This window comes from Festucalex cinctus, chromosome 2 (genome assembly GCF_051991245.1).
Source record: "Festucalex cinctus isolate MCC-2025b chromosome 2, RoL_Fcin_1.0, whole genome shotgun sequence".
Taxonomy (NCBI): domain Eukaryota; kingdom Metazoa; phylum Chordata; class Actinopteri; order Syngnathiformes; family Syngnathidae; genus Festucalex; species Festucalex cinctus.
In genome coordinates, this window is record NC_135412.1 from 29,330,653 (window position 1) to 29,349,232 (window position 18,580).

Below are 18,580 nucleotides of genomic sequence, written 5' to 3' on the forward strand. Positions count from 1 at the left end.
TACAGAGAACATAAATGTCTTTAAATGTCTGTAAATTTGACTCATCACCAAGAGTATCGTTAGCAACTCTGCCATATGTCAATGATTACAAAAATCGTCACTTATTTGAAGGGAAGGTCAAGTCAAAAAGGTTCTTTACAATATGTTAGATATGTGGCACCAGTAATCTAAACACGATATTCTGATTAATATTTTTTTTTTTTTTTTTTTTTTTTCTTTTTTTTTTTCTAAGAGCTCAGAATTGTTCATTCGGTAGTCTTACCGATTCAACGTCTTGTCATCATTGCTCTTTTCTTTTTTTTCTTTTTTTTTCTTTTTTTTTTTTTTTTGTGTGTGTGTATGTGTGCGTGCGTTTGCGTGCGTGCGTTTGCGTGCGTGCGTGCGTTTGCGTGTGTGCGTTTGCGTGCGTTTGCGTGCGTGCGTGTGCGTGCGTGCAAATACTTATAAATTTATACTCATTCATTCACCTAAAACCTTATAAATATCCCATTACCCTTCGCCTTAACCAGGTATTCAGAATCTTGCCAGAGTCGTGAGATTTAAATGGTCAGGAGACCAGAGAAAAGGTCAGAAAAAAAAAGAAATAAAGAGAAAAGAAAGGTAAATCAAAGTGACATCCAGCACCGACCAAACACTTCCTGCCTTCCCCATGATTACAAAATCAAAGTCTTACGCCAACCCCGGAAGCCTCTAAATTCCAGCAAATTTAGCGAGATCTCAAGAGCCCAGAGGAAAAACTAAAGAGAGGAAGGAGGGAAGGATCGATAAGGCAGAGTGAGATCAATAGAAGCCAGTACATCCAATCCATCAAAGTGAAGTCCAGCACCAACAAGACCCCTCCTGCGTGGTTACAAAACCGGAGTCTTATGCCAACCCCAGAAACCTCATACTTCTAATAAATTAAGATCTCAAGTGACCAGAGGAAAAACTAAAGAGAGGAAGGAGGGAAGGATAGATAAAGCAAAGTGAGAACCACAGACACCAGCACCAACTGATTCAAGGGGCTGTGGGAGGGAGAGGGTACTTCTGTTGAGTTTCAGTAGATGCTGGTGCGACGGATCTGGCATGCATAAGGACCACCACCAAAGAAAGAAGCCGTCAACCGCGGTCCAGCAAAGCGAGCAACCCCCCCCCCCCCCCCCGGAATCCCCAGGCCGCGGCAGCACCAAGGCCACCCCCAAGCCACCCGAGCGGACACCGGTCGGCGAGCCGACCCAGACACCCGGAACACCCCCGCCCCAGCCCCGGCCCACACCCCCGAGCCCAAGGCCGCAGAACGAGGCCCAGCGGGCCCCCACAGCGCCCCACCGGTCCCCAGCCCCCATCCCCCCACGACCCCCCCGCACCCCACCCAAACCCGCCATCCACCACGACCCAGGCCCCACCACCCCCGACCCCCAAACCCCCGAACACACCCCGACCCCCAGCACCCAACCCCCCACCCACCCATACCTCCACCCCCCCCCCCCCCCAAACAAGCCGCCCCCCCCCGACGGCCGCCACCCCCCCCCCCGCGAACCCGGCCCCCCGCGAGAACCCCCCACCCCCCCCCGGAAACCGGCACCGGGCAGCAGCGCAGAGAGGGAAGATGTGCCCACCCCACCTCCAGCCGCGCGAGATTTGCACAGCGGCGGGAGGGGGGAAGCAGAGGAGGAAGCACCAGGGGAGAAGGCGGAACACCAGAACACCGAGCCCGGTGGGGAGAGGCCCCGGTCGTCACGCCAGAGTACAAGTGACACCTAACCCTGTTACTGAGTCCGCCAGCTCGCCGACTGGCGAGCTCTACCCTTACACCGTGAATGTGGCCCCACCCAGTGTATATACAAGTGTGTGCGTGTGGTGCATTAAAATTGGGAGCAGGTGAGTCGGAGCAGAGGGAAAAAATTTCCCCTATTCCGACCCACCCGTATCCCCCCCCAAAAAATGAATATGTATATGTGTGGTGCATTAAAAAAGGGAATGGAGGGACAAAGTGGTGGGGCAGGGACACAAATGGGGGGGACCACAGCGCTGCCAGGCACTGCAGTCCATCCCCTCTGATGGCTCCCCGCCCCAACTCACCCCTCCCCTTGGACGTGAGGTGCATTAAAATTGGAGGGGAGTTGAAGGGTGAAGACGGTGTTTCCACCCTTCCCCACCCCACCAAGAAATGTATTGTGTGCCCTATGTGTATATTTACAAAGTGTATAGTGCAAGCTAGTGAAGTGAGTAAGAGGAGCGACCAGCGGGGCCTCACCCAACCCGGCGGGTGCAGGTGGCACGCCCGCCCCCCAGCACCCCCACCCCCTGCCGCCCCCCACCTCATCCACCCGGCACCACAATGGGCGGACAGCCAGCGCAGCAGGGCTACCGGACAGCCCACCGGCCACCGGAGCCCGCCCGGGGCGCCAGGAGTTATACCGGAGTGGGGCAGGCCCCAAACCCTCGCCCGGCCCCCGGAGCCCGACGCCCGGGCCGGGGAGGGAGCCCCAGGCCCAGGGAGAGGGAGGGGGAGGGGCCGCAGGGCAGACAGGGAAGGGGGGGGGGGGGCGGGGGAAGCGGGGAGAAGACGACAAGAAGGCGAAAGGGCGGCTGCAGGGCAGGAGGCGGGGGGGGAGAGGAGGAGGGAGGGCGACAAGGGAAAAGGGACCGGGAGGCAGAGGAGGATGGGCGGGAGGAGGCGAGGAGGGAGAGGCGACGGGGGGGAGGAAGGGGGAGGGGAGAGGGAACCACGGGGCACACCGGAGGCCCACCCACCCCGAACCGCGCCGCCGGGCACGGAGCAGCGGACCGCGCCGGGACGGCACCGCCCCGGGCACCAGGGGAAGCACCCCAACACCGCACCCCACAGGGGGCCCAGGGAGCGGCCAAGACGCAACCGCCACCGAGCAGACAACGGGGGGGGGGGGGGGGGCAGAACCACCCCCGCCCGACCACAGGGGACGGCGTCAAGAAAATTGACTAATTAGCATGCAGTAACACCAAGTGTTGATGCTTAGTGCCCACTAGAAATAGATCTTAAGGAGTTATTGAGTATAGTGTCGTATAGTGTGGTATGCTCGAGCCCACTAGCAGCAACTAGGTTCCTGACTATATAAAAATAAAAACAATCAGATACAAAATACCAAATACAGGAGCAGCGAAAACAGAAGTTGTAACGATGTGGTGGCTCTCGTTAACAGGCAGAATCTTGGCAGGATTAAGTTGCCAAATTGAGATTAAAATATTCTATGTACATAGCCCATATTTGTTTAAATCTTGATACTTGATTTTTATTTAAGGCAGAGATTTTTTCCATTGAGATATAATTTATTAGTAAGTTTAACCAGTGGTCGATATTTAGAGATTGTTTATTTTTCCAATTGACAAGGATTATTTTTTTAGCAATAGTAAGGGCTATAAATATAGATTGAGATTGTTTACATGGTAGCTCAGTTATTGTTAAGTCACCTAGTAAACACAGTCTTGGAGATAAAGGAAGCCTACAGTTTAATATATCAGCGAGCTTTTCCAAGATTTTAGTCCAGAAATGCAGCACTGGAGTACATGACCATAAAGCATGAAGATAAGTATCGGCAGTGTTTTGTGAGCACTGGAGACAAATGTCGGAGTCAGAGAGTCCCATTTTTTTCATCATATATTGTGTAATATATGTTCTATGAAGTATCTTATATTGGATAAGTTGCAAATTTGTCTGTTTGGTCATTTTAAATACATTTTCACAGATTTGGGTCCAAAAGTCTGGTTCCGGAACTATAGACAAGTCTTTTTCCCATTTTAAAGTCGGTAAATACGTTTTATTTGTGTATAAAAATAACTTATATATTTTTGATATTTTCTTTATTGTTGTTGGAGAAAGCTTTATAATATCTTTAGCTAAGACAGGCAGTTGGAGCGTATCCTGAAGTGTTGGGATTTGTTTCTTAACCATATTTTTAACTTGCAGATAATGTAAGAAATTTCCCTTTTTTATTTCATATTTCTGGACCAAGTTTGTATACGATATAAACTTATTATCTGAGAAAAGATGATGAAGGTGTGTAATTCCTTTCTGCTCCCATAGGCTTAAATGGAACGACTGATTATTAAGTTGAAAGTCGGGGTTATGCCAAATGGGAGAGAGCCCACAGGGCGCCAATTGGGAGTTTGTAATTTCTAATGCCTTCCACCAGGCAGTCAGGGTGGCGGCTATCATTGGGTTTTTAAAACAATTATGTCGTCTTATTGATTTTGTAATAAAGAGTAAATCTGACAGTCTAAGATTATTACAATCCTTCTGCTCCAATTCCAACCAACAGTTAGTATCTCTGTTGGGTTGTGTCCATAGCACAAGATATTGTAGTTGATTAGCTAGATAATAGTACATAAAGTTTGGTGCCTCTAAACCTCCTTTAGATTTACTTTCCTGAAGAGTAGATAGACTAATTTTGGCTTTTTTTTTATTCCAATAGAATTTTATGATAGCAGAGTCCAGCGATTGGAACCAGTTAGACGTAGGTTTAAATGGAATCATTGAAAATAAATAATTAATCTTTGGTAAAACTTTCATTTTTATAGTAGCTATCCGTCCTATTAAAGAGATCGGAAGATTATTCCAGCGCTCCAGGTCACTACGGATACTATCCAATAATGGTGAAAAATTTAAAGAAGTTAATTCAGTTAACTTAGGTGAAATTTTAACACCTAAGTATTTTAAATTACCTGTAGGAAAGGAGTAGTGTGGATCCTGACTTGTAGGATTCCATGAATTTTCTGTAATAGGTAATAATGTTGATTTTGTCCAGTTAATAGAGTAATCTGATAAGTGAGAGAATTTAGTTATTAATTTAAATGCTTCCCCTAGCGAGATAGCAGGTTCTTCTAAATAGAGTAATATATCATCGGCATATAGATTAATTTTATGTTCTATTGTCCCGGAGTGGATTCCTTGGATCCGTCTATCCTGACGTATAGCTAATGCAAGCGGCTCAATAAATATAGCAAATAATAAAGGAGAAATTGGGCACCCTTGTCTTGTTCCCCTTTGTAAAGTAAAACTCTGTGATGTAATCCCATTAGTAGTAACTGTAGCTTTAGGAGAATCATATAATATTGAGACCCATTGAATGAATGACTCCCCGAAGCCGAATTTATTTAAGACAGCAAAGAGGAAGGACCAGTTAACTTTATCGAATGCTTTTTCTGCATCCAGCGAAATAACAACTGCCTTTTTATCATACCGCTGTGACATACTAATCAAGTTAAAGAGTCTCCTAATATTATTAGTAGAATGACGACCTTTAATAAAACCTGTTTGATCACTATGAATAATTGTCGAGATTACCGTCTCTAATCGAGATGCCAAGGCCTTAGCGATAATTTTAATATCGGTATTAATTAGTGATATCGGTCGGTAACTTGACGGGAGGGTAGGGTCTTTTTCTGGCTTTAATAAAAGTTTAATTGCTGCTATATTCATATCTTGACGTATATCACCTTTACTTTTAATTTCAGTTACTACTCTTAGAAATAATGGAGCAAACATTAACCAGAAATGTTTAAAAAATATAGCCGGAAAGCCGTCTGGACCAGGTGCTCTGCCATTAGGCATACTGTCTAAAGCACGATACAACTCATCTATAGTAAGCGGGGTATCGAGAATATCTTTATGTTCAATAGATAACTGAGGTATATTTAAGCTGTTTAGGAATTCCTCAATATATTCAGGGTTAGGTCTATTAATTTCTGTGTATAGATTTCGATAATAGTTATAAAAAATATGGTTAATTTCTTCTGGTGATTGTGTGCATTCACCATTTATATCTTTAATAGCCGTTATAAGAGATTTTTCCCGATTCCGTTGAAGTTGATTTGCCAGGAATTTACCTGATTTATTATTATGTTCAAAATTATTATATCTCAACTGTTGTATTATAAACTCTGTCTTTTTAGATAACATGTTATCTAACTGTATTTTTATATTCTGTAGTTCTATCCATATTTGATTATTTGGGTTTAATACATATTCATCCGTTAGTTGTTTAATTTTATCTTCCAGGTATTTTTCTAATTTTTGATCCTGTTTCTTTTTATAAGTTGAATATGATATAATTTTCCCTCTAATTACCGCTTTCCCTGCTTCCCAGAGAAGAGATGGAGATATATTTGGAGAGTCATTTATTTCCAAAAAATCTGCCCACTCCCTTCTAATAATTTTATCAAACTCTACGTCTTTCAGTAATGAGATGTTAAAACGCCATATCGGGGGAGGTTTAAAGGTAGAGTCAATTTGTAGAGTGAGGGAGACTGGTGCATGATCACTTATAATTAATTGATTAATATTGTGTTTGTGGGATATGAATGAAGCAGCAAAACCCACCCGTTTTTATCCATCGCAGGGGGCAGTCTTTTTTTTCTTTTTTTTTAATTCTTATTATTATTATTATTATTATTTATTTATTTTTATTTTTTTAATATCACTCACTCACTCACTCACTCACTCACTCACTCACTCACTCACTCACTCACTCCATGCAAGCCACACATGGTCTCCCAGGCGGAGAAGTGAACCAACGTCAACCGGCACCGAAGGCAAATGACGGCTCCACTCCTCCACCTGGAGCCCGGGCGGTGGCCATTTTGCCACCTGCTCTTGTCTGACAATGACATCATAGTGTAAGATTTGAGCTTGCCAACGTCACATGACCAAACCCAGGTGAGCCATGATTGGTTGTTAGCGGAGTTGTGAGTTTAAACAAAGCATTTAAGGAATGAAGTCATTTTGAGAAGTGATGGCCTATTTCAAAGGGATAATAATAATAATAATAATAATAATAATAATAATAATAATAATAATAATAATAATAATAATAATAATAATAATAATAATAATAATGAACAAACAGAAGAAAGTTCATTTGTAATAAATGTAGGGTGATTTTACTCACTTTTTGCCTCTCCCACAATGTTATTCCTCTCTCCTACAGAGCCCATTAAAATTTTATGCAAATTGCCAATCATCCAAATTAGGTGATTGTGGCATTTAGCAACCTTTAGCACAGCCAATAGCTACTTTTCTTACTGAGGAGATGACTGTGATGTCATTTTCAGTTGACAACAAAATGGTTGCCCCGAGATGGATGAAAATGGGTGTATTTTTCATGCTTAATTCATATTTCACAAACACAATATTATTAGTCAGATTACCATGTTTGGGCTAGTGGGGCTGCAGTAACATATGATTGTAACATATGATTGCCCTTTAAAACAAGGCTTGAAAATTCATGTCTGATGAATGCGTTAAAACTATACCCAGCTCAAGCGTCCAACCATTGAAAAAAATGCAACTTAGTTTTGCATATTTCTTCGACTAAGGCACTCAAGTCGGGGAAGACTGACTCAAACCAGACTCCAAAGTGCATCAAACGGCGCCATTTCGGGGGGGGGGGGGGGGGGGGGGAATCTAAATTGATCTTGACTCTGTTCTCTGGGTCCTAATCTAGGGCAAATGTCACTACTCTTGCAATAATAGTTTGTTTTTCTTTGACATTTAGCAGACAATGGATTCATCCTCTGCAGCCATTAGCCAGTCGATGTGTGATAATATCGTTTATCAAGATTTATCATCCCACAGTGGAGATGTTGAATGCCGGTACCAATTTGCATGCACATTTCTCCTTGTTTCCCCTCCTCTTTTGCCCCATTTCAATTTGCTCTTTTCATCTTATAATAAGGAAAGTGCACCCCGAGGCAACAAACAATACTGCTAACTAACAGGCACTATAGAAATGTTGCTATTAGTTTCTGCTCTACACCGGCCAACACGGGAGCAAATAAGTCAATCAAAATACTTGTAATTGGATGAAATATTTGTTGTTAAATGAGTCATGTCGACCCCACTGACCCGTAATGTAGCCTGCATGAGTAACGTCGCACTAATAAACAATTAGCATCCACCAAAGGAGCCAGGAACCAGGAACACGACAGACCTAATTGAGTTTAATCCACATAATTGATTTGGTGATTAATTGGTATTGTCCATTTATTGGATCATCTCCGAAATCTGCGGAAGGAAGGAGATGATGTGTTTGGTGCACTGGTTTCTCCTGGATCTTTTGGAGAAAATGTGCTTTGTGCTGATTCTTTAGCAGGTCAAAGGTCAAACTAAATAGGCCGCCAGTCACGGGTCACGGGGTCGGAAAAACATAGCTGTGGGGGAAGAGGACAAGTAAGAACAATTTTCCCATTTGCACTGTGGTTTTACGGAGCGGGACGTCCAAAGATTTGGAAGATTTCTTATCTTTGACCTGGTGAACTTGCGCTGGGTACCTTGATTGTATGCTTGGAATCAATCCAAGTCATTATTTCATCTTCCTAAATGGATTTAATTCATCTGTTCAACCTCCATTTCGAAATGAACACTCATCACCTTCACCATTAATAAGCTTTAGGGAACAACAAGGCCAAGTCTGACATAGACTGGCATGTCGATCAATAAATAGGCGTATATATATATATATATATATATATATATATATATATATATATATATATATATATATATATACACACATATCTATTTTTTTATCATTTATATTAGTATTTTTTTTTGTTTTTAATTTTTGAATTATTATTTAGAATTGTTTTTATTTTAGCATTTGTGGTCCTGCATACAATTAACCAATTGTGTTCCGGGACATTCCCGACATGTGGGAAGTTGAACTGTCTCCACAGTGGTAAAAACAAGTGGGCATGGATAAACAACTGTTACAAAGACATTGACAAAATCAACAGAAGTTGAGCCGGCGGGGTTGTAGAGAAACACAAACAGAGCACGTCTGTGTTTTCAAATCCTGTCTTGAAATAATCATTGTTTTAGCAATCTACTGTACAACAAAGTTAGCAGCAATGAGAGCTTACCCAAGGAAATGTTCATTGTAAATATTTGGTCCAACACTGTGTATAGAATGAAATAGATACTGCTTTTGTTTAAGCAACATGATTAGATTGGCACTGTGTTTGACATGTTTTGGGAGAATTATAACATCTGTCATCTAACTGAAGAACATTAAATTGTTCTGCGTCTCTCTATATGTCACCAGTGTTGATAGATAACAACAAAACAATAATCAACAGCAACCACTTCAAAAACCTTCTGTTTTTGATGTTAGAAAAGGTTTCATGTTGCTACCTGGTTGCACATTCTTGATTGCATGAGGGTGCGTGCTCATGGAATTGCCTGTTAGAACTGGTTCCAAGTAACCAGAGCCGAGAGCAATCAAGCTCTAATCATATGACTCATGACCAGCAACTTTCACAAGGTGTGGTTCAGATTCGACATTCCGATTTTTCTAATAACTTGGCTTTTTTATTCCCAGATGACCGTGGGTGAGAGAGAGAGCATTTCAGTAGTATATGAGAACGTAAAAAAATTAAAACAAATCAATTCTATGTATGTGAGTTTCAGTAGTGTTTGTGAGAGCATTTCAGTAGTGTATGAATGGAATAAAAAAAAAAAAGGCAGTACTTTATGACTGAGTATTTCAGTAGTGTGAATGAGAGTGTTTTGGTAATGTGATTGAGTAGTGTGGATTTAAGTGTTTCAGTAGTATGTATGAGTGTCTCAGTTGAGAAAACATAGTGTGTATGAAAGCATCTTAGTGTGTCTAAAAGTGTTTCAATAGTATGTATAGGGGTGTTGAAGTAATGCGTATAAGAGCATTTCAGTTGTGTGCGAGTTTCAGCAGTGTGTATCAGAGTGTTTCAGTTGCGTGTATCAGAGCATGTTCAATAGCAAATGAGTGTGCTTCAATAGTGTGCGTGAGTGTTTAGTAGTGTGCCTCAGCATTTAAGTAGGGTGCTGAAAGTGTTTCAGTAGTGTGTATAAGGCTGTTGCAATGATGTGAATGAGAGCATGTCAGTAGTGTATGAGGTTGTTTCAGTAGTGCGGCTGAGAGAGCATTTGAGTAGGATGTGAGTGTTTCAGTAGTGTGTATCAGATCAATTTTAGTAGCAAATGAGTGTGCTTCAATAGTGTCTGTGTGAGAGTGTTTAGTAGTGCCCCTGAGAGCATTTAAGTTGTGTATATGAGAGTGTTTTGGTAGTGTGAATGAGAGTTCCAGTTGTGTGTATTCAGGATTTTCAGCAGTGTGTATTAGAGAATTTCAGTAGTGTGTGTAATAGTCTCTCAGTAATGAATGTGAGAGCATTTTCAGTTGAGTTGTGTATTCGATTGTTTCATTAGTATGGTTGAGCAAATCAAACTCATTTGTGTGAGAGTGTTTCAGTTGCGAGTATAGGTGTTGCAGTAAGACCGTTTCAGTCACGTGAGTGATTCAGTAGTATACGTGAGCAAAAAACAAAAAACGTAGCATGTGTGAGAGCATCTCAATTATGAGTGTGAGAGTTACAGCAGTGTGTATAAGAATTCCTCAGTTGTGCATGTGTGAGAGGCAATTGTGAATCACTTCCCTGGCGGCCCCTCATATACATGCATTCACTCATGTCTCTCTGGGACCAAGAACATTCTTGAAACAGGAAGATGATAACCAGGTTGAACATGAGATGACAAAGGGAGGCACAAATAGGAGGAAGTTTTCCATCCTGCGGCCTGATAAAAAGAAATATACACTTTGATGTATACACTGGATGGAACAGAACATGCTATCAGAATCTGATTGAACCCAGACATGCGCAAGCAGCAAACATCACATGAACTATCCAAACTGTGATTTAAGCAAACACTGTATATGAGAGCTTTTTAGTCAGTATCTTGATATACCACAAAGGTGAGGTGGATGGATTATCTCGGAAATGTGATCACAGCGATACACAAAAGAATCACTGAATTGAACACAAATAAAACAAAATATTGTAAACATGAAATACAATCAAAGATATTAGACTGAAGCTTTTAGCTCTGCATAAAGTCTGTTTAAAGTATTTCAATACAGTACATTTTCAAGTTTTTTGTCAGTAGTATGTAACATTTTAGTGTAAATACATTTTAATGAAGTAAGTCCAGTGTTTCATTTTCCTACATGTATGTGTCTTTAGTGATTCTTTCCACAAATAACAATAACCACATTTGTCGAATCATGGATAGTGCATAACCCCTTGAGATGTCCCTCTTTTCCTTAATAAGGAAGTTAAGGTCTGGCAACGCAAATTGATTCCAGGAAATCCTTGCGATATCGTCGCCATGGGACTTGACTGTTACGCATATGCTATGGTTTAATTCCCAAATGCACACAAATGCCTTTGTGTAATTAGCAATAGCACACAACTGGCGAGTGCTGCACTGGATGGAGATCAAATGACTTGATGAGAGTCTCAGACTAATGACGGCAATTATTCTCCTAATTATTATTATGTATTATGCAACATGTATCATTCTATATTTATACCACAGCTTGCTTCGATTGCGTGAGTGAAAATGAAGAACACACTTTGCCTGAAGTAAGTCCCACTAATGAAAGGATCAAGTCATAGGACGGCGGCAGCTTGGTGTCCTTGGCCACGAGGAGACCCCCAAAAATCACAAATTTCTTTAAAAATGCATTGAACATGGTGGGATGGAATTGCCGTACGGTTATAAATACAAACCACTTTTGGTTTGGTTTTGTGCAACATTCGCCGGTATGTTTCTCTTACACTGTCTGACTTATTGTATTCATGGATAACGTAGGGTGTCCCATCTTGTGCATTTGAGTCTCCAAAGAGGAGCAGGAATTCTGACCTCTGCTCTTCCTCTATCTGGCTCTCCTCCATTCTGCTTGTTTTCTTCTCCCTCTCTCTCTCTTAAAAAAAAAATAGCATTCAATAAAACCTCGGCAACCAATGTGCTGCACACTCATCCTATTTTTACTAGGAAACGTACTTAACATAGAGGAAACCTCAGTAGTCAAACTGGGAAAACAATCTTTTTAACAGGAAATTCCATCAGCAAAGTCAGTGGATAGATACAGCAGTCAGCAATCTTACACATTTTACAATCTAGCTAAACAGCCGATTTACACAAAGTTAAAGAATCATTGAACAAGAATGCTTTGTTATTGTTATATAATTCATTGATTGTGCCATACCTGACCTATTGCATTGAAGTGTGGGGGTGTGCAGCCAAAACCTTTTTTTTTTTTTTTTTTTACAGAAACTTGCTATTCATGTCGTGTCTGGATGTGGATACAGAGACCACACTGATCCATTACTGATACAACTAAAAACTTTAAAATTTTATGAATTGAGTTCAACCGACTTAAAATAATGTATAAAGCCCATCATGAAATTTTACCAATTAACATGACAATCAAATTAAAAAAAAAAAAAAAAAAAGGCAAAGTGAGTACACATTAAGAGGAACAGATATTTTTTCCAAACCTAAATAGAGAACAAAACAAAAAGAACGATGTATTTCAACTCAAGGTGTCAGTTTGTGGAACAATCTGGATCATACAACTAAATCATCTCAGTCAATTCATATTTTTTTTTAAATGTGTAAAATCTCAATTACTGGAAAAATATATATAGCACAAGGCAATGCTCTTGCTTTATTTTGTTTGTTACCATAACAGCAACTTGACTGCTTAATGTAATTTATTTTGTGTTGATTATTAATATTATTAGGGCCCGAGCAGCGGCGGCGGCGCCGCTGCGAGGCCCTATTGTTTTTGTAGGAATTCTTCTTCTTATTATTATTATTCTTATTATTATTATTATACTCCGCAAACAATCACATTTTTGAGACGCTAAACGTGAACAAAAACTCACCAAACTTTATACACACATCGGGCCTGTTGAAAGATTTGATATTTTAAAGTCGCTATACATGATTTTTTATTTTATTTTATTTTTTTATTTAATTTTCTGATCAGGAGCAGATTAACAAATGTATTGATCGTTTTGCTGCAACTGATGCGCTTAGCAACTAGGTGTACATTAAATTTTTTGGTTCAATATCGACTGAATGAAAACTTTACATTGTCAACTTGACAACCCATTAAGTTTATTAAATAGTGAACACACCTTTCAGAGCCAACATTGACATATCACATTGTTTTGTTGTTGGGCTTAAGGTTGTTTAAGCTATTTTATTAAGCTAATTCTGACACGACGAGAGGAGGTAGGACTCAGACGCAGGTATAAAGTTGGCCAACAAGGCTGCAGCTTTAATGACTGGAAACTCAAATCGCCTCTTAAAGAGGGAAAAAAGGCTGAACAAAAAGAGCTCCAAACTGGAGATACCAAAAGGGCACTCAAAAACAGGGACAACAGAAAGCGCTCCACTAGGGAGGAAAACAAGGGGCAAACTAAGGGCGCAAGGCAAGGCAAGGCAAGGCAAGGCAAGGCAAGGCAAGGCAAGGCAAGGCAAAGCATAAAACAAGGACTGTGGTACGAGGGCTGTGAGGACGCTTCCATGCACTGAGATGTGGGACACTTCGGCAACCAACTGGCGAATGAAGGTGGCTTTTATTGTCCGGGTTGATTGGAAACAGGTGGTGCTGATCATGGGCGTGGACCGGTAATCATTGAGCTTCAGGAAGGGTAAGTGACCTGGGGTGAGAGTAGAGTCAGGACTATCAAAATAAAACAGGAACATGACTGTAAAACAAAAGCATGAACCGCCACTCTGGTGGCGGCGTGACAGTACCCCCCTCTCAATGGCCGGCTCTCGACGGCCCTTCAACACAGAGTCCAAAAACAAGGGCGGGTGGAAGGGGGCACGGAGGTGGGAACACGACCCACCCATCCGTCCCAGACAAAAAGGCAGTTCAGGAGGGCGTCCATGACGCCATACGAGAGTCCCGTCGGGACGGTTCAGAAGACCTTTTCTTAGCGCAGGTTCGGAAGGTACCAAGGGAATCCCGTGGATAGTTTTGACTTGGTAGACTTGGCAGACTTGGCGAGGCGTGGCAGACGTGGCAGACTTGGCGTGGCAGGCTTGGCAGGCGTGGCAGACTTGGCGTGGCAGGCTTGGCAGGCTTGGCGAGGACGGCCTTGGCGTGGACGGTCTTGGCGTGGACGGCCTTGGCGTGGACGGCCTTGACGAGGACGGCCTTGGCGAGGACGGCTTTGGCGAGGACGGCTTTGGCGAGGACGGCTTTGACGGCTTTGGCTTTGACGGCTTTGGCTTGGGCGGCGTGATGCAGAGACTTGGCGTGACTTGATGCAGAGACTTGGCGTGACATGATGCAGAAACTTGGCGTGGCTCAGGGTCTTGGCGCTGCGCCCGGCGAGGCTCGGGGGCTTGAGGCGGTGCCTGGCGAGGCTCGGGAACGAGAGGTTCAAGAGTCAACTGGTTGACTGCGGCAGAGAATGCACTGGTCGCTGATTGGTCCAAGACGTGATCCATACAGTCCTTTCCCCATTCCAGTACGTTCCCGGAGTTCCAGTCGATTCGGGGGTTGTGTTGACGTAGCCAAGAGTGTCCCAGAACCAAGGTGGGTGACGAAGCTTGGATTACATGGAAACGGAGGTTATCGATGTGTTGTCCAATTCGTACTTCTAGGGGTTCAGTGATATGGGTGATGCAAAAGAGCTCCTTGCCATTAAGCGCTCTGGCCTGGACGGTTAGGGGAAGGGGTTCGGTGGTGGCCCGTAGCTGTTTCACATGCCCCAGTCCATGAGGCTCTCGTCGGAACCGGAGTCGATGAGGGCTGGCAGGTCTATGGTCATAGCATGGTGGCTTATCCGGACTTGCGTGATTCTTTGAGTCTTAGCAGGACGGGGTGACGGGAAACTCACCGGTGGACCTCTTTTCACGGTGCAAGATCCCACCAGATGACCAAGTTCACCACAGTAGTAGCAGCGGCCTTCTTGGCGGCGACGCTGTCGCTCCTCGATGGTTAGCTGGGTCCGACCAAGCTGCATGGGTTCCTCGTCATTTCCACTGACCTCCCTTGCGGTGGATGACTGGGGAAATGCATATCTTGAAGACTCACTTGCCAGTGGATGCTAGAGGGGTCCCGAACCAGGTATCCTTTGGAGTCCGCTGCTCTGCTTGAGCTCCCGCCTCCAATGATCAGTGCGGATGGCAAGCGAAATCAATGAGTCCAGGTCGCCGGGTAAATCACTTGGAAGCAAGAGTTCCTGCATGGAGGTTGTGAGCCCCTTCAAAAAGTGATCAAAGAGAGCTGTGTCGTTCCAGCCACTCTTGGCTGCTAGAGTTCGGAATCGGATGGCGTAATCATTAACCGATTCTCTGCCTTGTCTGAGATAGCTGAGTTCTCGCGTCTTCTCTCGATCCATGTTGACTGGATCGAAAACTTGGCGGAGAGTCATGCAAAACCCGGCTGCGATTGAGCAGGTCGGGGAGTTTCGTGCCCATTCCGCGGTGGCCCAGTCCCTGGCTCGTCCAGTCAGGTGCGAGATCATGAAGGCCACACGGGAACGGTCTGTTGGAAAGGCCTGTGGTGAAAGTTCAAAATGGATATCGCATTCAGTCAGGAATGCCTGGCAGTGTCCTGGTTCTCCCGAGTAATGCTCCGGGGGAGCCAGTCTCTGACCTACTCCGGCCAATGCTGGAGTTGTGGTCGGTGGTTCAGCGGTGGTTTCCTGTCTCGTGGCGGGTAGCGTGGAGTGTTGCAGGTGGCTCATCAGCCCCTGCACCTGTCCAGCAAGTTCACCTATCCGGGTGGCCATGGCTTGCTGGATCTCCTCCAGGTGCGACAAGCGAGTGGCCTGCCTTCGCAGTGCGGCCTCCAACTTATCTGCTGAGTCCATGCTGGCCGAAGTGTACTGACACGACGAGAGGAGGTAGGACTCAGACGCAGGTATAAAGTTGGCCAACAAGGCTGCAGCTTTAATGACTGGAAACTCAAATCGCCTCTTAAAGAGGGAAAAAAGGCTGAACAAAAAGAGCTCCAAACTGGAGATACCAAAAGGGCACTCAAAAACAGGGACAACAGAAAGCGCTCCACTAGGGAGGAAAACAAGGGGCAAACTAAGGGCGCAAGACAAGGCAAGGCAAGGCAAGGCAAGGCAAGGCAAAGCATAAAACAAGGACTGTGGTACGAGGGCTGTGAGGACGCTTCCATGCACTGAGATGTGGGACACTTCGGCAACCAACTGGCGAATGAAGGTGGCTTTTATTGTCCGGGTTGATTGATGATGATGAAGCTTTATTACAGACTCGAAGTCCAAACACACACAGACCAATAAAAAAATAAATAAAGCAGAAATACATACATATCAATATACACTAAGAAGCATTATATAAAAGACAACAGTACCAATGTTTCCAGAACTGGGACTGATATCGTATAGCACTTCGACAGATGTTTGACAAATGTACAATAATTTCATTGTTTGAATCATTTAACCGACAGACAAATTTAAACATCAAATTTCTCAATGTTGCCTGCAGTGTGTTAACTTTCAGTTACAAACATTTCACTTGCACTAGACCATCGAGGTCGATTTAATAGTACTCTCAGTGCATCATTATAAGCTATCTTAATTTTTTGTAAGCTAGTTTGGGTATAATTGAACCACAAATGGGCCGTATACAGAGGAGTACAGTATGCTCTGAACAGCGACAGCTTCACCTCCTTAGTGCATGCATAAAACTTACGTCTAAGCATATTTGCCTGTACATATAAAACCCTACAAATATCATCGTCATCAGACATTTTGTCCGTAAAGAAATGGCCAAGATACCTGACTTTATCACAAAATAAAAGATCATTATTCAGAAGCCTGAAAGTTGGAAGATTAAGATTTTTATCCTCCTTTGTTCGACAAATCATTACTACACTTTTAGTAGCATTATACTTAATATCATGATATACCCCATACTCTGAACATTTATTTAGCATCTGTTGGAGACCTGCACTGCTGGGAGTAAAAATCACCAAATCATCTGCATACATAATATGATTTACTAATAAATTTCCAATCATACAACCAGTTTTGCAGGCCCCCAACTGTTTGGAGAGGTCATCCATATATACATTAAATAATAGTGGGGAAAGAATTCCCCCTTGCCTCACCCCATTACTAACACCAAATGGGGCTGAGACGCTACTCCCCCATTTTACTGGCATAGTTTGATGGCCATACCAGTATACCAGGATCCTCAGCAAGTATTTTGGCACACCTCTTCGATCTAGTTTTTCAAATAGTTTTCTATGATTAATTCGATCAAATGCTTTAGAAGCATCTATAAAGCTCAAAAGGACAGAGGAATTATTACTTTTATACTGGTTGATCATTTCCTTTAAAGCATAAATACACATATCTGTACTGTGTTTACCTTTAAAACCAAATTGATTATCCGTGGTTTTTATGAAGTCTTTCAGCCTGAGCAGCAAGATTTTTTCCAGAACCTTAGACAATACACTGGCTAGTGCTATCGGCCTGGAATTATCAAGGCTGCCCACTTTACCGGTTTTATCCTTGATTACCGGCACCAGCATAACAGACAGCATCGAATCTGGAAGAATGCCATGGAACAAAAGGCTTGTAAAGCAGAAAGCAAGAAGTGGAGCCAACCTCTGACTCGCATATTTAAGATGTTCAGCAGAAACCTGGTCCATGCCACTCACTTTATCATTTGGCAGAGAGGTAATTGCCTCAGACACTTCTTGTGACGTAATCACTAAGGAATCATTATAATCAACATAATCCACTCTGTATGGTTCACTCAGAATACAATTAAATAAGGTACTATAATGCTTTTGCCAGAGAGCTACAATATTATCAGATCCAGATATTCCTTCGATAGTGCTAGGTAAAATTATCTTACTATTATTAATAACTTTTACTTCTTTCCAGAAGTCAATAGCATTATTCTTTAAAAGCTTCTCCGCCAAAGAGTCAGCCCTCAATGTCTGCTCATTTCTACAGATAAAACGTATAGCATACTTATACCTTGCATTAGTTTGCTTCTTCTGCTCGAATACTAGCCCTTGTCTTGGCCGACCTGCCCTATCCCAAGCTCGAGTGGCTTCACAAGCCTCAGCATAATATCCTGCTACATATTTATTCCAGCCAGGCCTGGCTTTATACCCCTTATTTTTACATTTATGGAGGTACATGCCAGCTTCATAAAGAGCCTTCACAATATCATTATACATTTGACATATTTCATTCTTATGTGATGTATTTTCACACACTGTCTGATCACACACAATAGCACCTTTTGGTAAACAGGTGGTGCTGATCATGGGCGTGGACCGGTAATCATTGAGCTGCAGGAAGGGTAAGTGACCTGGGGTGAGAGTAGAGTCAGGACTATCAAAATAAAACAGGAACATGACTGTAAAACAAAAGCATGAACCGCCACTCTGGTGGCGGCGTGACAAATTCATTCGAATGCTTTCTGTCTTTTAGCGTTAACAAAATTAGACAATAAAATTAACAATTAATTAATAATAATAATAAATAACATAATAATAATAATAATAATAATAATAATAACAATTAATAAACAATTAAACAATAAATGAGTGATATGGTGAACCAGATCTGGTTCACCATATCACTCATTTATTGTTCAGTTGCCACACATGGACTGATAATAGTAGTTTTTAATAATTCCAAATGGGTGGAACACAGAAATATGTAAGCAAGAGAGAAAGTTGGTTGGCAATACTCATGTTAGCAGAGCAGAGAACTAGGGTATAAT